Genomic DNA, 25,174 nt, shown 5'->3' on the forward strand with positions numbered 1-25,174 from the left:
AGGGCAGAACAAGTTTGGGCATATTCTAGATAACTGTGAGATGAATCTCTAACCACCAGCTGTGCCATTCTGGAAGCCAGGATGGGCTGGTAACTCTTCATCTGGCCACTCCTCCAACATGGAGAGAGGGTTAAGAGGAAGCTGCTCAAAGGTGTCAGTCTTCTTAAAAGTTGGGTTCAGATTATTTCAATTTACACATGTGTTCTTTTATTCAGAAGGGGAAAAAAAACTAACCCCAAAAAACAGGAGAGGAAAAGGAAAAGCTGCTCTTCTTCCAAGGTTAAAAAGTGGAGTCATCCCCCGTTAAGGCTGTTGGTAATGAAGTGCTGACATCCTGCCTCTGCACCTCCTGTCAGCAAGTGCAGGGAAAACAAGCAGGAGTCCTGGTGCAGGCTGGTGTTCTGACTTGTAGATGGAAGTATGATCTGGAAGCATTTCCTTGGCAAATTGAAGAGAAATCCTTGAAAGCAGCTGTGGAGGAAGTGCTGGTGGAGGTGGCACTTCCAGGTATTTTCAGGTTTGTCTGGGCCAGATCCCAGCAGGAGAGAAGTGTGCACATGCGGGATAAGCAGGGCAGTTTGGAAAAGCAGTCCCTTCACAGCCCGGCTCCCCCCAGCCCCCTTTGGGGGTGACCCCCCGCCCCTCGCGCTCCCTTTGGGGTCCCCCCCGCTCTTTCCTCCCCGCCGCTTTCCCGCCGTGCCCGCCCCGCTCACCCGACAGGGCGGGGCCGGCAGGGACGGGGCGGGGACGGGCCGAGCGCTGATTGGCTGCGGCGGGGGCTCGAGAGGCGGGGCGTGCGCAGAGCGCCATGTTGTCTGCGGGGCAGCGGTAGCGGCGGAGGTGCGGCTGCTCTCGGAGAGCGCGATTCTGGGGATCCGCTCGGGGCTGCGGGGAGCGCGGCTGTGGGTGGAAAGGCTGGAGGGCTCGGGAGGGTTTAGCCGAGGGGTTCGGGGGTTCCCGAGGGTCAGAGTGCGGGGCCTGGAACCCGCGTGGGGGGGGGTGGGGCTGTCCCAGCGCCCTGGCTGCACTGCGCAGGCGCGCCGGCGTTACCCGCCGGCATGACCCGCAACCCGCCATTACCGCTCCCGTCACAGCGCCCCCTGCCGGCCCGGCGGACCGACACCAGGGAAAGGGGATCCCAACGCCCCCCCGAACCCCAGAGACCCCCAACACGCAGCACACAGAGACCCCAAAGGGACTGGGGCCCGGGGTCCCCTAAAGCCCAGCAGTGGGGTTCAGGGGATCTCCCAGCCCCCAGGGAAGGAGTCGTGGGGGTGCCCCCCAAAGTCCGGGGGGGAGATGTACCACATCCGTGTAAGGGGCTCCCAGTGCCCCTCAGTACGGCCCAGTAACCCCCTCAGTGACCAGCCAGTGTGCCCCAGTGACCTCCCACTGCCCCCCTGTATGGCCCAGTGATGTTCCAGTGAGCACCCAGTAACCCCCAGTATGGCCCAGTAACATGCCAGTGTCTCTCCCTGTGTCCTGATAATCCCCCAGTAACTCCCAAGACCCTCCCAGTGCCCTCCCAGGATCCCTCAGTAACCCTCTAGTCCCTCCCAGTGCCCTCTGGTTCCCCCCAGTGTGTCCCAGTATCGTCCAGTAATCACCCAGTGCCCCCCAAAGCCCCCCGACTGTCCCCAACGTGTCTGCAGATGCCCTTGGCCTTTCTGTGAGCATGTGGGGGGGCATTTTTGGGGTCAAAGGGTCCAGGGGGGGCTCCTGGGGTGAGATGGAGGGTTGGGGACATCAGGGATGGGGCTTGGGGCCAGTGGAATTGGGGGTGTCAAGAGGGGAATAATGGCAATGGGGAGGCCCTGGGGACACTGGAGACACCAGGCTTGTCTTGGAGTGTCAAGGGGGGGAATTAAGAACACCAAGAGGGTCTTGGGGACACCAGGGAGGTCTGAGGAATCACCTGCTCTTGGTGCAGCCCCTCATCTCCCCCCCCAGACCTCTTTAACCTCCCCATATGTCCCTTAACCTTCATTTTCGCTTTAATCCCGTCCCCGCACAGATCCCTTTGATGCCCCAATGCCTCCAAAAGCTGTTTTAACTCCCCCAAATACACCCAAAGACCCCTAAACCCCCCCAAATCCGCATCCAAACCCCCAGATCCCTTCAAATCTCCCCCAGCCCCCCCCTCAAATCCATTCCAACCCCCCCAAAGAGGGGGGCACCCTGGGACAGGAACACAGTGGGCTGTACTGGGGGCACTGGGCTGTACTGGAAGGGCACTGGGGGGGCTCAGGTGTCCCAGGACAACGTGGACCAGCTCCAGGAGAGATCTGGGGAGCAGTGAGGAGGTACTGGTCTGTCCTGGTCTGTACTGGTCTGTACCCCCAATCCCCAAAGCCCCTCCCCAGCTCCCCCAGGACCCTCCCGCACCCCAAAGCCCCCCGGGCCCCCCAAGGCCCCTGACTTGGTCCTGCTGCCCCTTGAGCATCTGCAGCTGCTGCAGAACCAGGCATTTCATCAGCAAATGTGCAGGTGACCCCAAGCTGGGGGTGTGTTGATGTGCTGGAAGGCAGGAGGGCTCTGCAGAGGGACCTGGCCCAGCTGGATCCATGGGCTGATTGCAAGGGGATGAGGTTCCAGCAGGCCAAGGGCCGGGTCCTGCCCTTTGGGCACAAGAAGCCCCGTCAGCCCCCCGGGCTGGGGCCAGAGTGTCTGGAGAGCAGGCAGGCAGAAAGGGAGCTGGGAGTGTGGATTGCCAGGAAGCTGAAGATGAGGCAAATTGTGGCCAGTGTGATGTTAGAAAAGCAGGCTGAGTTCTGGGCTGGTTGTAGAAGGAGAAAGAAGCCCAGAGGCCAGTGCAAGCAGGCAGCTCTCAGCTTGCACATCATCTCCCCTCCCTACAGGTTCATGTCCTTGAGCCCAGGCCCTGAGGTGAGGCTGAGAAGTGGTGTGGAGGTGAGCCCAGAGCTGTGGAGTAGTTGGAGTGCAGGTTTAGAGCAGCTTTATCACCTCAAATGTGCAGAGGAAGCTGCTGCTCCTGCAGGGACCTGCCCACAACCCGGATTGAGTTACCCCTGGAACATCCCTGTGTGTGTGTGTGTGTGTGTGTGTCACAGCCCCCCATGGCCCCCCTGCTCACCTGGGGACACACGTGTGTCATGTGTGTGTCACAGCCCCCCCACGGCCCCAGTGCTCACCTGGGGACAACATGTGTGTGTCACACGAGGGTCACGTGCCAGGGGAACTCTTGGGGGTCTCTCTCCCTGGGGTCTCTCTCACACAGGGGTCTGTCAGGGGTCTCTCCTGGGCATCTCACCCTCACAGGGATCTCTCCCGGAAGTCTCCTGGGGGTCTCTCTCACACAGGGATCTCTCAGGGGTCTCTCCCAGGGGTCTGTCAGGAGTCTCTCCCGAGGGTCTCACCCTCACAGGGATCTCTCCCAGGGGTCTCCTGGGGGTCTCTCTCATAAAGGGGGGTCTCCCAGGGGTCTCTCTCCCAGGGGTCTCTCTCACACAGGGGTCTCTCAGGGGTCTCTCCCAGGGGTCTGTCAGGAGTCTCTCCTGGGAGGGTCTCACCCTCACAGGGATCTCTCCCAAGGGTCTCCTGGGGGTCTCTCTCACACAGGGGGGTCTCTCAGGGGTCTCTCCCCGGGGGTCTCACCCTTGCAGGTACTGTGTGTGCAACCGGGCCTGCTGGGACAGCAGCTTCTGCTTCTTCTCCTGGGGGGCACAGGAGGAGTCACAGGGGTCGGGGGGTGTCAGGGGTTGGGGGTCAGGGGTCACAGGGGCTCACAGGGGGAAGTTCAGCAAGTTCTGCTTCTCCTTCTCCTGGGGGGACACAGGGGTCAGGGGGTGTCAGGGGTTGGGGGTTGAGGGGTCACGGGGGGAGGTTCAGCAGCTTCTGCTTCTCCATCTCCTTCTCCAGGGGGGGCACGGGGGTGTCAGGGGGTGTCAGGGGGGTCACAAGGGTCAGGTTGGGTCAAGGGAGGTGTTGGGGTCCCCCCCTCACCTTGAACAAGTCCTCGACCTCTTCCTTCCTCTCTTCCTCCTTCTCTTCCTCCTCCCCTTCCCCTGTGTGACAGCTCTGGGGGGGGGGGGGAATTTAAAGGGGGGCTCCCCAAATTAGCCCCCCCAACCAGCCTTTTGGGGGGACCCCCAAATCTCTGGGGATGCCCAAAATAACCATAGAAACCCCCCAATTCCTGGGGACCCCCAAAGTTCCTGTCCCCCACCCACAGTCCCCTCATCTTTGAGACCCCCACCCTTGGGAACCCCCCCAGTCTCTGGGGACCCCCCCAATCACTACCCCCCCCCAACTTCTGGGGACCCTCCAGTCTCTGGATCCTTCCCAAAATATCTCTGGGGACCCCCCACCTCCATGGACCCCCAAAACCCCTGGGAACCCCCTCGCCAATCTCCAGGTCCCCCCTCCAAATTCTGGGGACCCTCCCCCCCCAGTCCCAATATCACCTCACCCGAATTCCCGGGGATCCCCCAAACCCCAGGGCTCCCCTCAAACCCCTCGACCCCATTTTTGGGGGTCCCACCTTGGCCATGATGCCAGTGTAGGCCGTGTACAGGTGATTCTGCTCCGGCTGCCTGTGGGATTTGGGGGGGGGGCACAGGTTGGGGGGGGCAGGGACCCCCCACAGCCCCCCAGGAGGGGCCCCAGGGGTGGGGGTTACCCCCAACACCCACCCCGGTGGGATTCTGGGGTCCCCACCCAGGTTTTGGGTGTCCCCACTCCCCCAGTGCTATTTTGTGGGATTTGGGGTTTTGGGGTCCCCCTGGTGGGATTTGGGGTGATCTGGGTGCATTTTGGGTCCCTCTGCTCAGTCAGGGCCATCTGGTGTGTTTTGGGGTTTGGGGTCTCCCGGAGATTTGGGATCCCCGGAGTGTATTTTGGGGTCCCCGGGGTGTGTTTTGGGGTGATCTGGGTGCATTTTGGGTCCCTCTGCTCGGTCAGGGCCGTCCTGCTGAAATGCAGGATGAGCTGCTGTGTTTGGGTGTGTTTGGGTGTGTTTTGGGGGCCCCCCAGGTGTGTTTTGGGTTCCCTGGGGTGTGTTTTGGGGTGATCTGGGTGTGTTTTGACTGTGTTTTGGGGTCCCTGGGGTGTGTTTCCAGGTGATTTTGGTCCCTCTGCTCGGTCAGGGCTCATCCTGCTGAAGTGCAGGATGAGCTGCTTGTGTGGGTGTGAGTGGGTGTGTTTGGCTGTGTCTGAGTGGCTGTGGGTGTGTGTGGGATGTTTTAGTCGATGCTCTCCAAAGGAGTGTGAAATTGCAGCCCCCAGGGGAGGGGTCCTGTTGATGCCCCCAAAAATCTGCACTGACTGCTCTGGGCTGTGCAGGCATTTGTGCTTCTGCCTGTCTCACACACACAGAGAAGTCTGGTTAGTGCTACCCTCAGGAACCCCACCCCCCCCGCCTTGCTCCAGCTAAAGCCATGGAATTTGTCTTTGTTTCCCTTGGGTTCAGGGTCAGGCTGTGCCTGTGTCCAGCCCAGAGGCTCAGAAAAGCATTTCTCCCATCCCACTGCAATCTGCTGCTGCAGACAGGACCCAGGCACTGGTGGCACTGGGAGTGAACAGCAGAGTGTTTCCAGGGGCTCTCTGAAGGAACACGAGTGTCCAAAGAAACCAGCACAAGTGTCCACAGAAGTCCCAGTCCTTCATCCCTGAATGAGCTTGTTCAGCCCAGGAAAAACTGTCTAAGTTTTATTTCCATGGAAGGAGGTTTTTCCCACTTTAACACCAGTTTAGTTCCAAACAAGTTTCTTCATTTCCTCCTCTCAGTTTCCCTGAAAGACACTGACAGGGGCCATGGACACTGACAGGGATCACAGAGTTTGTCCCTTGGCCATACAGCTCCTGCTGTTTGGCAGCACAGGAGAGGTTAATTAGAGCCCAGGCTCCAATCCCAGGGCACGCTTTGAAGACGAGCTTGAAATCAAACGACTTTCCTGCTGGAGGGTAAAATTCAGTCCCCATCACCTTTTTTTGGGCTAATCTTCATATTTTGGAGTATTTTTTAGCTGAATCTCAACTTTTTGCAGTTTGGCTGGATGAGGGTCTTCTTGCTATTTCTGAGGGGTGTTTTGCCTGAATATGGGTGGTTTGAGTTTTTCTGGGCTGAATCTTGGTGTTTTGGAGGTTTTTATGGACACAGGATGCCCGGTGAGTTCTAGAGATGGACTTGGGCAGGAGGAACCCCCAAGCCAATGCACTCAGCCCTTGTTTTCCCCCCCATCAGGATTTGTCCTTCCCAAAGCTTGGGCGGATGGAGGAGGAGGCTGCGAGGAAGAGGAAGATGCCTTGGTCCCCCCAGGCAGGTGAGGAGGAAGTCAGTGTCCCTTTGGGCGGGTGTTGTGCTGGCTCTGTCAGCTGAGCATGGCCCCGGCTGCAGGACAACCCCGCTGGCGCCGCCGTCCTACCGGGGCCGGAGTTGGGGGGATGTCCTTGGCCTTCCCTGTGGGCCGGAGGCAAATCCCCTCCCTGTCCTTCTTGCTTCCTGCCCCAGGCCCCGAGCTGAGGACGGAGAGCCCGGAGGACAAATCCCCCCCTGAGACCCTGGTGGGAGAGGCCGTTTTGAAGGGCTCCCCGGCGCAGGAAGGCAGCGGGGAGGGAAAGGGCCGGAGATCCCCCCGCAGGAGGGGCTCCAAAGCCAGTCCAGGGTGCTCTGAGGAGGAAAGAGCCAGCCTGTGCCAGGAAGGCGACCAGAGCTTGAGCCAGAGCTCCAACCTGGTGGTCCCTGAGCAGCCTCCCACTAGAAAGAAGCCCTTCAGGTGCTTGGAATGTGGGAAGAGCTTCAGTCAGAGCTTCAGCCTGCTCCGCCACCAGCAAATCCACACTGGGGCACGTCCCTACACATGTGGAGAATGTGGAAAGAGCTTCAGCCAGAGCTACCACCTCCGCACCCACCAGCTCATCCACACTGGGGAACGGCCCTACAAGTGTGAGGAATGTGGGAAGAGCTTCAGCCGGAGCTTTCACCTTCGTTCCCACCAGCACATCCACACTGGAGAATGTCCTTACACGTGTAGGGAATGTGGGAAGAGCTTCAGTGACAGCTCCACCCTCCGCAAACACCATCGCATCCACACTGGGGAACGGCCCTACAAGTGCTTGGAATGTGGGAAGAGGTTTCCAACCAGGGGGAATCTCTACACGCATGAGCGGACGCACACGGATGAGAGGCCCTTCTGCTGCACCGACTGCGGGAAACGGTTCAAGGAGAAATCCCATCTTGTCACCCACCGGCGCATCCACACCGGGGAGAGGCCCTACAAGTGTGGGGAGTGTGGGAAGAGATTCACCCAGATTGGTGTCTTGACCAAACACCAACGGACCCACCAGTAAGGGAAGCCCTACCAGTGCCCCGACTGCAGGAAGAGCTTCGGCCGCTGCTTCCACCCCGAATGAAGCCCCTGATGGTGAGGCAACCCCTGGAGTCCAGTGACTGTCAGTCCATCCCTTTTGACCACAAAGGGCCAGTCCCCTTTCACAGGGGCAGCTTCTTCCAACAGAACCTTTCTTGTGGGGTGTGTCGAGATTCCTGCCTTGGCTGGGGACCCCCCAAGGTCACTGCTGGAGGTTGAGAGCAGAGATCTCCCCCCGAGCGTTGGTCTGGGGGAGTCCCATCCATCTCTAATTAAGAATTATTGATTTTGTGCCAGCTGGAGTAGAATTGCTTCAACAATTGCTTTAGTGTAGAGCACTGTCCTGTCTTATCCTGTACTCGTGGTAGTTTTAGTGTTTGTATTGTGCAGTAAATAATTCTGATGAAGATTTTTTGTCTGGTCATTTGGAACCCTAAATAAATCAATAGATTTGATTTGCCATCATTAAAACCTTTAGGACAAAAGTGGTTCACTCTCACACCTCTCTAATTTCTCTAAACTCAAACTGTTGTCATTACCCAAGGCTGAGATTGGATCCAGCAGCCTCCAGAACCCCAGAGGAAGTTGGGAGCTCAGGGGGGCCACCCCCTTTTGCCAACCCCCCTGTGCCCAAAGACCCCCATGGGACCATCAGGCCTGCCAGACCACCTCCCCTTTTCCACCCTTCTCCCTGTTCCTCCCACTTTCTCATTGTCCCCTCAATCTCCAATTTTCCCCCTGAACAGTTTTGGGGGCCCAACCCCCACTTTTTGCCCTCTCTCCTGTGGGTGCTGAAGGAGAAAATGAGGCTGCACACACAGAGTTCCATTACGGGACTTGTCCTCCCATCTTTCCGGCGTCCCCCTTTCATTGGGGTTCCTTTGGAAACAGCACCTGGGCTTTGTCTTTTAGTCCACTGGAATTCCCAGCATGGCCCCAAAGCAGTGCCCTGATCCCACACATTCCCCTCCCCTCATGTGCTGGCTGTGTTCAGCCACCAGACAAAAACACAGGCTACCATGCAGAGCGTTCCAAGTGGTTTCCACTTTGGCAAACAGCCCTCTCTGGATGGAAAACACCAGTCAAGGCCAAAACACTCCTTGTTGATCTGAATTAACTGAGAGCAGCAGCTCCTGCCTTAACTTTTTCCCATAAAAATTCTCAGGGTTCCTTTGCTTCCAGGAGGCCCCACATGTCACAATGGCCCCTGGATTCCATGAGCTTCCACAGTCTCCAAAGGTTCCTTTAGTTCCATGAGGCCCTGCAGTCCCCAAATGCCCTTTGGATTCTCGGAAATTTCCCACTGTCCCAGGGTCCCTTGTGCTTCAGAAGTAGCTGCAGTGGGACAGTGGCCCCTTGGTTCTGTGAGCTCTGCAGTGTTCCAGGAATCCTTGGGTTCCAGGAGAGCCTGCAGTTTCACAAGGAGCACTTGAATGCAGGAGGTTCTGCAGGGTCCCAATGGCCCCTGGATTCTGGGAGGTTCAGAAATATCTCTGGGCTCCCTTGGTTCCAGGAGGACACACATGTCACCAGGAACCCTTGGTTGCAGGAGGTTCGACAGTGTCCCAGAATTCCTTTGATTTCATGTGGTCCTGCATTATCCCAGAATATGATGGATATCACATCTCCTCATAGGGGAGATGTGATGTCACAGGAAGGATGTGATGTCACAAGGTAGGCGTGCTGTCATAGGGGAGATGTGATGTCATATGGTGGCTGTGATGTCATAGGGGACATGTGATGTCACATGAAGGATGTGATGTCACGGGCAGGTGTGACGTGTCAGGGTGTGATGTCATATGATGGATGTGACGTCATAAGAGAGATGTGATGTCATATGGTTGTGATGTCATATGGGAGATGTGATGTCACAGGAGGGGTGTGATGTCATATGCAAACTGTGATGTCACAAGAAGAATGTGATGTAACAGGGAGGATGTGATGTCACGGGGGGGTTGAGATGTCATGGGGACGATGTGATGTCACAGGGCATGCCATGATGTCAAAGGGAGGATATGATATCTCAGGAGATGAGTGATGTCATATGATGGATGTGACATCATAGGGAAGCCTTGATGACACAGGGATGATATGATGTCACAGGGCAGGATGTGACATCACAGGGATGATATGATATCACAGGAGAGATGTGATGTGACAAGAAAGATGTGGTGTCATAGGGGAGCTGTGATGTCATGTGGAGGTGTGATGTTATATGATGATTGTGAAGTCATAGGGGAGGATGTAATGTCACCGGAAGGGTGTGATGTCAGAGGGGAGGACCTGATGTCACAGGGAGGATGTGATGTCACAGGGATTATATGAGACCACATTAGAGATGTGACGTCATATGATGGAATGTGACATCATAAAGGAGTTTTTATGGCATGCGGAGGATGTGACGTCACAGGGATGATAGGAGATCGTAGGAGAGGTGTGATGTCATATGATGGATGTGATGTCATAGAGGGGCCTTAATGTCGCAAAAAGAATGTGATGTCACAGGGAGGATGTGATGTCACAAGAAGGATGTGATGTCACAGGGAGGATGCGATGTCACAGGCAAGCATGGGATGTCACAGGGAGGTGGTGATGTCACGGGGATGATATAAGATACAGGAAGGATGTGATGTCACAGCAGAGCTGTGATGCCACAGGGACAATGTGATGTCACAGGGGAGGATGAGACGTCACAGGGATGATATGGTATCACAGGAGAGATGTGATGTCATATGATGGATGTGACATCATAGAGGAGCCTTGATATCACAACAAGGATGCGATGTCCTGGGGAGGATGTGATGTCACAGGGCAGATGTGATGTCACAGGAGAGGACATGATGTCATAGGGGGGATGTGGTGTCATGGGGAGGATGTGATGTCATAAGGTAGGTGTGATGTCACAGGAAGGATGTGACATCACTGAGAGCATGTGATGTCATAGAGGAGTGACACATCCCCCCCACCTTGCTCCAGCTTAAGCCCTGGAATTTGTTTCCCTTGGATTCAAGTTCAGGCTCTTTTATTTCCATGGATGTCGAGAGATGAGTTAAGGGGAGCTCAGACCTTTTGGTGAGGAAGGAGTTGTTTACTCTGGAGCATTTGAACTCAGCCTTTGTTCCTGGTTTCTTCCCACTCTTTCAGAGCAGTTCATTTCCCAGGGTGAAAGCTCTGATTCCCCAGCACAGTCAGGTTCTCCTGAGCTCAGGATCTTTCACTGGTCTCATTTTTCTCTGGTATTGATTCTGTGCCAAATTCTTGCTTCCTAGTTCAGTGAAATGTTAGAAGAGAGAGAATCTCACCTTGATCTTGGACAGAACACTTATAGACTTCTTTATTCTATTGAATTCTTCCCTATTAGTTCCGGATGACAGGACACCCATGCGGAAAGTCCCTCTTCTGGTTTTCAGGACTTAAAAGAGATTCTTTTCTGAGGTCGGTATTTATTGTGGTGTTATTTATTCAGCTGCGAGGGTTGAATTGAGTGTTCCTTGCACCTTTAAAAAGTGCAACCCCTTTCATCTGTTGTTTTAAAAACCATGCATTAGATGTCAGAGGGCATAAAGACAGCACATAGAGATAACCCTGATGTAAGTGATGGTTCCAGTCATCCCGTGTATGGATAAAAGATTTCCAAGGCTTTGTTCCAAGGCTGGGCGCACATGGACTGGGGAGAACTTTGCCTGCCGGAGCCGCTCTCCCTTCACCGCCAGGAAGAGCAGGGACCGCATCGCCCCGGCCGCAGCGGCGCAGAGGCTGCTCGGAGGTGACAGTGTGCTAGAGGGAGCTGCCCACTCGCTGTCCTTACTGCCTGCACAGCGCAGGGCTGGGGGGAATTGAGCCAGGCAGGAAAAGGGAATGGCGGCCATCGCACGGTGCTGAAATGAGACGGGAAGGAGCAAACAGCCTGGCTGGGGGGAGCACAGTTTGGGAAGGGGGCGCAGGGAAAACCCACTGTGATGTTCCGGGGTAAATAACAGAAAATAAACAGGAGAGGGTGCCCTTTCAGATATGGTTTATAGATCAGTGCACTGTGTATAGTGTAAGATAGCTTCAGAAATGTAAGAATGCAGTTTCTACAGCTTTTACTAAAGTGACACTTTTTTATAAAATATGTAAAGAGGCGATAAGTTGGGGGTTAGGTTGGGGTTTTTTTTGTGGGGTTTTTTGTCTGGTTTTTTTTTTTTTTGTGGATACTTTGTCCCCTCCAACCACCCCAAAGAAACTTTCTTGAATGTACCTTTTTAGAGCTAATTTTAAGAATTAGTTTAGATAAGCCTCTTAGAGTAGATGCGTTTCAATGAAATCAGGGCACGTGTCTTTTTGGCTCTGGTGCAAGGTTTGAACTAATTTTTTTCTTCCTCTTTGGCTCAATTAAAAGCCATCTTAAAACACTCCCAGTATATTGTGTGAGTGCAGGGCTTGAGATTGAATGTATGGGATTGAATGGACACAGAGAAAGAACTAACATTCAGAAACATATCTGCTTCCCTGTCTCAATTAATAAACCCCAGAGTTTGACACATAATTAATACCCATAGTAATTGTGATTTGACTACATATTGTGACAGGCATATGCACATGTGAGCATAAGGACATAGGAAATAGGTATTGTAGTTTCTGCAGTTCTTGTGTTATGGATGAGGGTAGAGAGGATTCAAGCTAAAAATTGTCTGAACATTTTGAGAGTGCAGAGACATCTGTCTGACCATCACTAGGTATGCTTTGATTTTAAGGGAGAACATGTTAAAGAATGCAATAACTTAAAGCCAGCTGCACTCTTGAATTTTTGCTCTTTCAGCAATAACAATAGCACTAATAATTACTAATAGTGAATGAGCTAACAGATGCAATAAATGTTTCTGCTCATTTTGACATATGTGTCAGTTTAATAATTTTAAATGAATCAGTGCACTTGTAACAGGAAATCTTCCTCAACCTCTGATTAAAATGTAACGTTGACTAAGGGATTATAGAGGGGACTTAATTTTACTGATTGTTTTAACAGTTGTCACAGCTGTTGGAAGAAGGAAAGGCAATTGAAACACTCCAAAAAAGGGGTGAGGGGGCAGAACAAGAGTAGTTTAATAAATGTAAACATGGTCTCTGAATGCCAAACATAAAAAATTGAGCAGATCTGTAACTCCAGGAAGCTGCTGCACACTATGTACTTTTGCCTTTTGTGGCTCACTGTGTTTCATTCATCTGAACACTGAGCAGTTTCCCTTTCTCCATTTAAAAATGTGCAACAGCGTTTAAATGTGGAACAAGTTCAGCTGTTCATCTGCCTGGAGTTTCATCTTAGAATGCAGCTGATAGAATACTCAGCTGACAGGAAATAAAGGTTGTGTAGAATGGCTGTAACATTTCAAAAGTGGACACAGGTGTCACATCCTGTGAATGCTGCAGTGCAGTGATGGTTGGTGTACATATTTTATGTTTTTCTAACCGTTCTCATGTTGTGATGTGGGAATGGTGTGTGGAGTTCCCCTGCGAGTCTGTCTGGGTTATGTCTGTGTAGGGATGAACAGGAGTGTGTGTGTAGATTCCCATGCCTGTGTGTTTGCGTGTGTGCAGGGGGATTCTGTGCTAAACTCATTGAGCTACGAGGTGCACAAAGAACCCCCTTGCTTTCTAAATTCCTTCTCAGAGAGGAGCCTGCCTGTGGCTGGATCCAGTCTCAGGCTCAGATTTTGGTTTCAATTGAAGGAATTATAGAGATGTGATTTAATCACTTTGTCCTGCAAGTTTTAGTGATGGCAAATCAGAAATATTTCTATAAAAACAATGATTTATTATGACAAATGAACAAAAAATTGATCAGACAAGTGAACAGATGAAAGACCTTAAACAGAATTATTTACTTCAAATTATAAAAGGCAAAACCCTCTAGTAGTATAGTGTAAGATAGGACAGTGGAGTCTATCAAAGTAACTCTATTAAAGCAATTGGATCAAAGCCAGCAAAAAGAAACAATCCTGAAGCAGAGATTGAGGTAACTCAACCCACAAGGACAGGGGGTAGTTCTCTCTCTTTCACTTAACCCCTGGGCAGTGACCATGAAGAGCTGTCCCTGCTTCATGGCAGAAGCTCCACACACGTCAAGGAAGTCTGGGGAAGAATCTGCCCCATGACAGTTGGACGGGGCTTTTATAGTTACCAAGGGTTTGACTGCCAGACATATTTGCAGGCCAGGGAGCAGCTTATCTGTCAAATCCTGCTTCAGAAAGCAGGATGTGTGTTTGAAGTTTCAGGAACCATTTTGGGTTTAGCATAATTCAACATTAAAAACAGCACCTCGACACCAGCAGTAACTCACTACAGAGACCTTACATTGTTTGCATTCTCTGACCAGTTTTTAGGTATTATCCAAGCAGAGCATCCTGCCAGAAACAGACCCTTGATTCCATGAGGTTGCAAAAACTCTGAGGGTTCCTTTGGTTCCTCGAGGCCCTGCAGTGTCACAATGGCTCGTTGATTTCACGATGTTCCAAAACATCCCAGGGTTCCCTTGGCTCCAAGAGGCTCCCCAGTGTCCCACCGGCCCCTGGATTCCAGGAGGCCCTGCAGTGTCCCAATGGCCACTCGGTTCCAGGAGCCACAGCGGCTGCCGCCGGCGTCTGTGCCCGGAGCCGCCGCTCCCACGGGGCTGCCGCACTCACCGCCGGGGTTGCCGCTCGCGCAGCCGCCGCTCTGCCCCGGCTGCACCGGGACCCGGCACCGCCTCGGGCCTGCGCTGCCGCCTCAGCGGCCACAGGGACACAGGGATGGGGGACCTTTGCTCTGACACTGAGGGGGCCTGGCTTTGTTCTGCTGGGGTCTGGGCTTTAGGAAAATTGCTGTTCATTTTCGTGCTCCACTGGAACAGCTCCTGAATTCCAAAGGTTTCCTAATCCAGGGGAGGGGTTTCTATGGCATCGGAGGTGCCGCCCCTCGGGACACATTGTCAATAAACCATCCAGCTGACTGGGATGGGTGTAAGAGATGGGGAACACAGGATAAGGAGTCATCCCCTGAAAACCTTGGAATATTCCCTGCCTGAATCATAACCAAAATGGAACTGTTCGGATGGAATTTCCAAATACTGTGGAAACCCCAGTCATTCCTGACACCAGGATGGAAATTCAGCAGATAACTAAAGCCAGTCCCCTTGTGAGCCCACAACCAGCGGGGCTGAGGGAGGCCCTGGCAGCTCCCCAGCACCTCCCTCTCACTGGGACACCTCTGGAAGCCTCTCCCAGCTCGGGAACCCTCCAGTTTCCAACACTCCAAAGACCCTCGCTAATGCCCAGGACAATTCTGACGCCCCTCAACAAACACTCCTCCAGCTGTGACCCTGGTCTGGTGGAAAACACAAAGGGATTTGGGGGAGTGTTTCCCTGACAACAAGGAGAATTTGAGAGAGGGACCTTTCCACCCCCAGCTACTGATGTGTCCACACATCTCTGCCTGGGTGCGGGTGTGAATTGACTGTGGTGGGAATGTTGTTGTTGTGAATCTATAATTCAGTCACTGTTAAAATTGCAGCACATGCTATTGAATCACCTGATAACTGTTCAATTGGTCAATGATTAAATGCTACTAATGTCTTTTGCCCCCTTGTCTTTGGATCCAAATCCTTCCTGCCCTGACCCTCTTGCATCCCAAGTCTCTGTGTAAATAATTCTCTTTCATCAAAAAAAATGTATTTTTCATGATGTCCACGTTAAAATCTTCTTCATTAGCTAAACTACAAAACAACTCCAATTAGCTCTAGAAGTCTTGAAGACTTGAAGACAAATAAAGGAATGAAAATAATTTGTTTTTCAGTGTTTTAATGGGTCCACAGTGTGTTTGGAGTTGCATCAGCTGTCAGTCCAAGATGGGCCATGTCAGAACTGGTGAGGCTGGGGGGTGAGGAGCAAGGTTGATCATCCAGGGTCAGTGTGGTCTCCTGAGGAGACACTCAGCATCAAGATCACCTGGAGAACACCTCTATCACCTCTTCTCTGAACTAAAATATATCTATAATTGAATTAAAACAAAAAAAGTACAAACTTGGAAGACTTGTTTTGAAATTGCCTTGAAGACAATTAAAGGAAGACAAAGAGATCCTGAGGGATTTCTGGAATTTAATGAGCCCCACGGTGTGTTTGCAGCCCAGCCCATGATCCTGAGGTACTGAGAGAAGATTGAAGCAGCTGCTGAAGAAGTCAGAAGCCAAACTCCAAGTGCCTTGAAGCATCACTGGGCCCCACTGAGGGCAGGCCCTGACAAAGCCTCCCCAGGGACTCCTTGGAGCAGCTCCTTGGAGGCCAGGAGTGCAGGCAGACAAAGGCTCTGGGCAGGCCCCTGCAATGCTGAGCAAAACCTGCCTTGGTTTTGTGGAGCACAAAGGCCAAGGCCTGAGCCCCAGGCCCTGGCCCAGCAGATCCTGTCCCTCCCGGCTGGCTCAGGGCTGTTTGGGGGGCACTGGGATGGGAGGGGGAGGAACAACAAAGGCCCAAAACTGGGCAACCCCTGCCAGGCTCCTGAGGGAGGGGCGAGGCAGAAACCAAGGGCAGAACCTGCCAGGCAAGTTGCCTGTGGTGGCCTGAGTGGCAGAGGCAGCTGCCAGAGGCAAGGGGACAAAGGCCTGGGTGCCTTTGGGCCTTGCAGCCCTGCCAGAGCCCTTGGCCATCTCTCCTGCAGGCTGTCCTGCCCTGGCCCTGCTGCTGCTCTGGCCTTGCAGGCTGCACACACCCCTCCTGCTTTCCCACCCCCTCCCAGCAGCATTTCTAGACCCTCCCTGATGTCTCTGCACCAGCTCTGGCTGTTGCCATGTGCACTTGGCCTTCTGAACTTGGATCCTGAGCCCCTGTGCCACAGGACATCCCTCCCAGAGCCCAGGCCCTTCTCCTGGGGGTCACTGCAGAGCTGAGCAGATCCAGGTCACCTCCCATTCCTCTGCCAACCCCCTGGGCCTGCTCTGGGCCCTCCAGGTCCTTGCCCTGCTCCCAAGGGCTGTGGGGGTGCTTAATGGTCAGGGCTTGGGTTTAGAGCTCAGAGTTGGGATTAGGCAAAACTTTGGGAGGTTTGTTGTTCTGCTGGCAGTGTCTGGTTCATGATTAGGAGAAGAGATTTTTAGGCTGGGTTAGGATTAAAGCTTGGCTTTTCATACTGGTAATACAGGTTTGGGATTGGGGTGGGCACTGGAGTAAAAATAAGACTCTGGAGTTCTGGGTTTGGACTTTTTCTGGTTTGGAATTAGAGCAGTGGACTCCTTTCAGTGGGAGGGGCAGAAATTTTGGGTAGTGTTGGGGCTTGAGGTTACAAAGAGGATAAAGGTCCATCAGGAATGTTTTCACAGTCAGTGTTTCAGCACCCTCAGCATTCCCTGAACCTGTTTTTACCTCATCAAAATCTTTCCTCTCTCTTGGACAAGCCCCTCTTTCCTTCCCCAAATATCCAATCTTTTTTGTCCCAGTTCCTCCTAATCTCCCCCAAACTTTCATCTGGGTGGGCTCAGTGATGACACTGTGCAACCACCTGGAATCAAGGGGCCATTGTGGCACTGCAGGGCCTAATGGAAACCAAGGAACACAGGGACACTGTGAAATCTTGTGGAATCAGGGGACCATTTAACATCTGGGGCCTTGTGGAACAAAAGGAATCCAGAAACCTTTTGGAACCTCATGGAACCAGGGAGCCATTGTGTCACTGTGGAGCCTCATGGAAACAAAGAAACTCTGGGACACAGTGGAACCTCATAAAATCAAGGGGCCACTGTGGCACTACAGGGCCTTTTTGGAGCCAAATGGACTTTGGGACACTGGGGAATCCTATGGAATCAAGGGGCCATTGTGACACTGGGGAAACTCGTGGAAAAATTGAACGAAGGGACACTGTGCAACTTCATGGAATCAAGGGGTCATTGTGACACTGAGGACAGCACATGGACTTAAGGGATCACTGTAACACTACAGGGCATTATGGAGCCAAAGGAACCCCGGGACACTGTGCAGCCTCATGGAATTGGGGTTCCATTTTGTCACTGCACAACCTTATGGAATCAAGAGACCATGAGGCAGGGCCTCATGGAAATGAAGGAACCCTGAGACACTCTGCAAATCAAGGAAGCATTGTGACATTGAAGGCCCTATGGACCCGAGGACACTGTGGAAACTCATGGAATCCAGGAGTCATTTCGGCACTACAGGGCCCTCTGGAGCCAAAGGAACCCATGGACAAATTGGAACCTCATGGAATCAAGGTGCCATTGTGACACTACAGGGCCTTATGGATGCAAAGGAGCACAGTGACTCTGTGGAATCTTGTGGGATGAAGGGCCATTGTGACACTGAAGAATCCCATGGAATCCAGAGGCCATTGTGACCAGGCACTATGGAGCCAAAGGGACCCTGGGACACTGCAGAACCTCGTAGAAACAAAGGAACACCCAGACACTGTGAAACCTTGTGGTACCAAGGGACCATTTTCACACAGTTTAAGCTCATTAAATCAATGATTTTTGGTGACACCAAGGGGCTCCTGGAACCGAAGGGCCCCTGTGACCCTGAAAGGTTTGCTCAGCATTTTGCCTGGTGCCTCCTTGCCCTGAAGGTTTCTGGCCATCAGGCTGGAGCTGAGGGGGTTGGGCAGGTGCCTGAGGAGGGGGTAGAACAAGGGCTGTGTCCAACTGTGCCAGGAGGGCTGTGCTGGGCAAGGATGAGGAGGCTGCAGAAAACAGTGGCACTGGGGAGGTGAGAGGAGCAGGTGGAGAGACCTTGTGCCTGCCCACGCTGGGCAGGAGCTGCCCCAGGATGGCAGCTCTGAAGCACTCCCAGGATGTCCCTATGAACAGGAGGGGAAGACTGGATCTAAAAATGAAACCTGGAAAGCAGAGAGCAGGAGTGTCATGGGGACACACTGTAGGAGAGTTGCAGCCCTGGAGCAAGGTCACAGAACAAGTGACCCAGTACATGCAGTGCCCTCAGAAGATGCCACAGCATCCTGGAGATGCTGGAAGGGAGCCCAGCTCTGCTTCACAAGTTCCCAGAGCCTGTCCCTGCCTGTGCTCCAAGGGCTTCCAGCCCACAGGACTGTGCTCAGAGAGCACTCAGGCCTTACAACGAGAAAGGGGCTCAGGAGGACAGTGTGGAAGTGGCAAGAGAGCAGCTCTGCAAAGACCAAGCCCTGCTGCTCCCTGGCAGTGCTGCTGGGCTGGGATTATTGTCCCCTTCCTGTTTGCAAATACACCCTGTCCTGCAGTGTGCTGTCCTTTAGGAACAGCTAAGAAGAAGGGTCTTTGACAAAGAAGGCACTGCAGGGTGTTTTATTTTGTTTAAATACTCAGCCAGTACAATTCATCATTTATACATCTCTGGGTAAAATTCAATGGGTAGACATGAAATTAGAAGGCAGATGCATAATAATATTTAATTGCACAGAAAATTATTGCACGAACAACCTGATGACCTCCACAAAAAACCTGAGCAGGAAGGCTGGTCCATTAAGGAGTCCCATTCTGAATGCTACACATCAGAAACCTGGCACATAATTGCTCCTGAAAAGCATCCAGTCATCATTTTTCTGAGGGCATCCTTGACCTCCTGGCTCCTGAGGCTGTAGATGAGGGGGTTCAGTGCTGGAGGCACCACCGAGTACAGAACTGATAGTGCCAGATCCAGGGATGGGGAGGAGATGGAGGGGGGTTTGAGGTGGGATAACAGGACAGTGCTGACAAATAGGGAGACCACGGCCAGGTGAGGGAGGCACATGGAAAAGGCTTTGTGCTGTCCCTGCTGAGAGGGGATCCTCAGCACAGCCCTGAAGATCTGCACATAGGAGAAAACAATGAAAATGAAACAACAGAACACTAAACAGGAACTAACCACAGTGAGCCCAATTTCCCTGAGGTAGCCTGAGTGTGAGCAGGAGAGCTTGAGGATGTGTGGGATTTCACAGAAGAACTGGCCCAGGGCATTGCCCTGGCACAGGGGCAGGGAAAATGTGTTGGCTGTGTGCAGCAGAGCATCGAGAAACCCAGTGGCCCAGGCAGCTGCTGCCATGTGGGCACAAGCTCTGCTGCCCAGGAGGGTCCCGTAGTGCAGGGGTTTGCAGATGGCAACGTAGCGGTCGTAGCACATGATGGTGAGGAGGGAAAACTCTGCTGACATGAAGAACAGAAAGAAAAAGAGCTGTGCAGCACATCCCGTGTAGGAGATGGTTGTGGTGTTCTGGAGGGAATTGTGCATGGCTTTGGGGACAGTGGTGCAGATGCAGCCCAGGTCTGTGAGGGAGAGGTTGAGCAGGAAGAAGCCCATGGGGGTGTGCAGGTGGTGGTCACAGGCTACGGCGCTGAGGATGAGGCCGTTGGCCAGGAGGGCAGCCAGGGAGATGGCCAGGAAGAGCCAGAAGTGCAGGAGCTGCAGCTCCCGCCTGTCTGCGAATGCCAGGAGGAGGAACTGGGTGAGGGAGCTGCTGTTCCACATTTGTTGTTTCATGGTGTGGGTCTCTATTCAGAAAAGACGTGGAACAATTAAGACAGACCTCGCTGAGCAAAACCACTCCAGTTTTGAATTGAAAACCTGCCAAAATTAAATTTATTTCCTTTTCCTGCTTTATGTTGGCTGAGGGTGCTGTGAAGAGCAGGAGCTCTGCCCATGTGCTGCCGAGGACTCAGCTTTGCTCTGCTGCAGTGCAGACATGGAGCTGGTTTGCGACAGCTCTCATGATCACAGGGGATGTCACATGGAACCCAGCTTTGATGGAAAAGTTAAATTCCTGTACTTTTGTCTTGGAGCAATTTGGGCCGCAGAAGAGAGGCACAGAGTATCCTTAAAATAATTTTGAATGGGTTTTTTGGTTACAATCATAACACCGGGGGCAAATTTTTTTAGGGTCAAATTTTTCTTATGACAAATCTGACTAGTGTTGAGACAGGACATGCAGAAGGGCTGAGCTCTCCATTGCTTATTGCAGAGCCAGGAGAGCTGCAGTGCCTCTCAATCTGTTTCCCATCTGCCCTGCACTTTCCCTTGGGCTGCCTTGAAGAGGACTTCACACACAGATTCATCTTTAAAAACCCCACCAAGGTCTGTGCTGAGAGCAGGGCAGCGCTGCTTCAAAGGGCAGCTCTGTGAAGTGTCCCCTGTGCCAGCCCAGAGGTGCAGCTGTGCTGGACAGAGCAGGACAGGAGCCCTCCTGCAGAGAAGCCAAGGGCTGGGACAGGAGAGTGCCCACCCCCAAGGGAAGGCTCCGCACTGCCCAGGATCCTGTGCTCATCTCTGACACTGCCTGAAATATTCGTCTGAGAGTAAAAGAGTTGGAATTTCAGTGTAGCCTCCTGAACTGAGAGAACAATGTCTATGCTACAATGCCTAAGCAGGAAACACACCTCAGGACTAATTCCTTTCCTGTAGTCCCTGTCTTTTGTGAGTTTTGCAAAAAATTCTCCATTGAATGTGGTGTAGTGGTCTGGAGCTGTGAGCAGGTCTGACCCTGCAACATCGAGACATGGAAAAGGTCCTCCCTCAGCTGCCAGGTTTGCTCCTTGCCCACAGCCCTTCTGGCCCAGCCCTGGGAGCAGCTCCCCAGGCCAGCTGAGAGCTTCCCCTGGCAGGCAGCAGAGTCCCTGCCCAGCACAGCGCCCTGGGCTGCAGGACCCTGCTCTGCCCCACAGCCCTGGGTACCCCTGGCTGCACCCCCTGTTTCACAACTCTTCCACAGTGCCCCAAAACAGCCCCCTGCTCACCCATCCCATCAGCTGGGGCTGGACCAGCTTTAGGAGATGCCTCCAGGAGCTGCCCCTGCGCTGCCCTGCAACCACAGACTCACCATGTGCACCCTGTCAAGATTCCTCCTGCAGGGAGCTCTCAGCCCTCCTGCCAGTGCTGAGCCCCTTGAAGCTCTGTCTGTGCCCTGCTGGTGTCCCTGAGCTGCCCTGGCAGTGCCCTCAGCTCTGCTGGGCTGTGCAGAGGAGCTGCTCACCAGCAGAGCTGTCTCTTTGAAGCTCTTCTTGCTTGCCAGGAGCTCCCTGTGTGCCAGGAGCCTGGCCCAGCTCAGCAGCACAGCAACAGCCCCAGGCATTTCATGACCCTCAGGGGGATTGGTGTTGTTTATGTGAGACTCAGTTCCTGAGAGGAAGTTCAAACTTTTCAAGAAGTCAAAATGAGATTGAAACACTGAAGTTTCTTGTAGTGCTAATGAGTCTCACTGAGGGACACAACTGAGAAGGTGTCCCCAGGTTCCAGTTAGAGCAGAAAACTGCAGACAGTGATGGACAAGGATGGACAAGCGAGGGAAAGGTGGCTCTGATGCTGAATAAACTTTGACTTGTTTCCTTAATCCAGAGGACCAAGCCCTGACCCCCAGCCCCTGGGAAGGCAGATGCTGTCCCTGCCTCATTCCTCAGGGCTCTTCCTGGGGCACTGGGATGTGGGATGGGCAATACCAAGGGCAGGACCATGGGGTGGCACCTGCCAGGCTGCTGAGCAGGGACAAGGAGGCCATGAGGCCCCAGGGCTGCAAGGGCCACTCCCCTCCTCCTGGCATCAGGGGCACAGACAGCAGCCATGGCCAAAGGCCTGCAGAAGGTGGCTCTGTCAGGGCCTTTCAGCTTCTCCCCATCCCTGTCTCCTCTCCAGCCCAGGCTGTCCTACGGTGTCCATGCCCTGCCCCTTTCCCTGCAGGCTGTCATCATCCCCCCGGCTGCCCCACCTGGCTGGCACCTTCCTGCACTGACATCTCTGCGTCCTCCCTGGCTCTTCCTGCACACACAAAGCCTTGGGCTCATCCAGACTCCTTTCCTGGGTGACGTGTTGCAGCCCAGTGTTTTCCATGGAGTGAAAATTCCCTTTTCTTCATGTCCACTCAGGACCTCCCCAGCTGCACTTGGCATTAATTCTTTCTTTCTCATGCTCCTTTCTGCTCTGACAAAAGGATCCACCATCTCTAAATCCTCCCTTCAAGCCCTCTCAGGGCTGTCCTGTGCTGTCCTCAGTCTCCACACCATTGAGACCACAGCTCCTTAGCCCCTGTTTAGTGCTCATGTGCTTGAGAACTTTAAAGCCCATCTTGGGAGATCTCTGGGCACTCACTAATGTTTTTGCAGATGAAAATATCGTGCTCAAAGCCTAAGTAAATCACAGTTGCCATGACAACCAGCTTGCATTCCCACTGCTATGGTCAGTTACCATGGCAAATAGAATACATTCCCATTGCCACCGTCAGTTACCATGGCAACCATAATACATTGTCATTGCTATGGTCGGTTACCATGGCAACCATAATTGCTACAGTCAATTGCTTACTGTGGCAAACAGCATACTTCCCACTGCTGTGGTCAGTTACCATGGCAAACAGTTTATATTCTCATTGCCACGGTCAGTTACCACAGCAACTACCATACATTCCCATTGCTAAGGTCAGTTACCGTGGCAACCATCACATATTTCCATTGCTACAGTCAGTTACCGTGGCAATGATCATACATTCCCACTGGTATTGTTGGTTACCATGACAACCAGCATACAGTCTCATTGCCATGGTCAGTTACCACGGCAGCCATCACACATTGCCATTGGTACAGTCAGTTACCTTGGCAACCAACATACATTCCCGTTTCTATGCTCAGTTACCATGAACAACATCATACATTCCCATTGCTACACACAGGTACCATGGCAACCATCACACATTCCTATTTCTATGCTCGGTTACCATGGCAACCATTGCACATTCCCATTGCTACGGTCAGTTACCATGGCAACCATCATACAGTCCCGTTGCCACAGTCAGTTACCGTGGCAACCATCATACTTCCTACTGCTACAGTCAGTTACCATGTCAACCATTATACATTACAATTGCCACGGTCATTACCATGGCAACCATCACACATTCTGGTTTCTACTGTCAGTTACCATGACAAACATCACACATTCCCCTTGCTACAGTCAGTTACCATGGCAACCATCAAACATTTCCATTGCTTGGGTCTGTTACCATGGCAACCATCATACATTCTTATTGCTATGGTTGGTTACCATGGCAACCAGCATACATTTCCATTGCTACGGTCAGTTACCACAGGAACCATAATACTTCCCATTGGTACACTCAGTTACCATGGCAATCATCATACAGTCTTATTGCTATGGTCAGTTACTATGGCAAGCATCACACATTTCCCACTGCAAAGGTCAGTTACCATGGCAACCATCACACAGTCCCATTGCTATGGTCAGTTACTATGGCAACCATCATACAGTCTCATTGCTATAGTCAGTTACTCTGGCAACCATCATAGATTCCTGCTGCTATGATCAGTTACCATGGCAAGCATCATACACTCCCATTGCTATGGTCAGTTACCATGGCAACAAGCATACATTTTCCGTTCTACAGTCAGTTACCATGGCAACCATCACATATTTCAGTTGCTACAGTCAGTTACCATGGCAACCTTCATACATTCCTACTGCTATGGTCGGTTGCCATGGCAACCAGCATAAATTCCCATTGCTACAGTTGGTTACCCTGGCAACCAGCATACATTCCTGTTTCACAGTCAGTTACCATGGTAACCATCATATTTCCACTGCGATGGTCAGTTACCATGGCAACAAGCATACATTTTCTGTTCTACAGTCAGTTACCATGGCAACCATCACACATTTCAGTTGCTACAGTCAGTTACCATGGCAAACATCATATTTCCCTTTGGTACAGTCGGTTACCATGGCAACCATCATACATTCTCATTGCCATGGTCAGTTACCATGGCAACCATGACACATTCCTATTCCTACGGTCGGTTACCATGGCAAGAATCAGTCATTCTCGTTGCTACAGTCACCATGGCAAACATCACACATTTCCATTGTTACGTTTTGTTACCATGGCAACCATCATAGATTCTCATTGCTATGCTCGGTTACCATGGCAACCAGCATACATTCCCATTGCTACAATTAGTTACCATGGAAACCAGCATACATTCCCATTGCTATGGTCATTTACCACAGGAACCATCATACTTCCCACAGATACAGTCGGTTACCATGGCAACCATAATATATTCTCATTGCCACTATCAGTTACCATGGCAACCAACATACCTCTCACTGAGGTGACTCAGCTCTCACTACAGGAGAAACCTTCCCAGTATTTGAAGGAAGAATTCTCTGGCTGTAGAAAAGTTCAACTTGCCTTCCTGGAGGCATCTCCTAAAGCTGCCACATCCCACAGCTTCTAGGATCTTTCAGCAGGACTCTCCCAGCTGCTGCAGTGCAGGGGAAGTGGCCATATGGCAGAGCAGGGCAGGAGCTGCAGGCAGCAAGGGCAGACAGGAGAAGGGAGCAGGAGGTTCAAGGGATCCTGGGATGGGAGGACAGGGCAGAGCTGCTCAGGGCAGGAACCTTGCCAGCCCTTTGCCACGGTCAGGCTCTGGCTGCAGAGCAGGGCAGGTGAGTTCCTGCAAGTGCCTCTCCCAGCTGCCAAATGGCAGCAGTGGCAGGAGCTGTCAGGATGGCTCTGCTGGATTTGCTGGGGTGCAGCAGGAGAAGCTGCTGCAGAGCAGGACTTGCTGCTGCCCCATCAGAGGCCCAGGGCCAGAAGGTTCCCTGTGGCAGGGCTGGCTGTGGGGTGGGAAGGTGGGGGTGCAGCCAGGGGTGCCCAGGGCTGTGGTGCAGAGCAGGGTCCTGCCCCCAGGGCTCTGTGTGCTGGGGCATAGATATGAGGATTCCTGCAGTGGAAAAGAACCTTCCCCAGGTGTGATGGTAAAAATAAAAAACACAGGTACAATTATTCTAACTTCAGACTGAGCTTCTACTCTGCAGCCCCAGCTCTTCTGAGTTATGAGTGTAGAGGTGGAACTTTTGTAT

At 52.7% G+C, this 25,174-nt stretch overlaps 1 pseudogene; it reads right to left on the bottom strand.

Annotated features, from left to right (window-relative positions):
• Positions 1-25,174, bottom strand: part of LOC135405249 (zinc finger protein 91-like) — a 360,615-nt pseudogene that overhangs the window by 102,670 nt on the left and 232,771 nt on the right.

The sequence above is a fragment of the Pseudopipra pipra genome, chromosome W, assembly GCF_036250125.1.
Source record: "Pseudopipra pipra isolate bDixPip1 chromosome W, bDixPip1.hap1, whole genome shotgun sequence".
NCBI classification, from domain to species: Eukaryota; Metazoa; Chordata; class Aves; order Passeriformes; family Pipridae; genus Pseudopipra; species Pseudopipra pipra.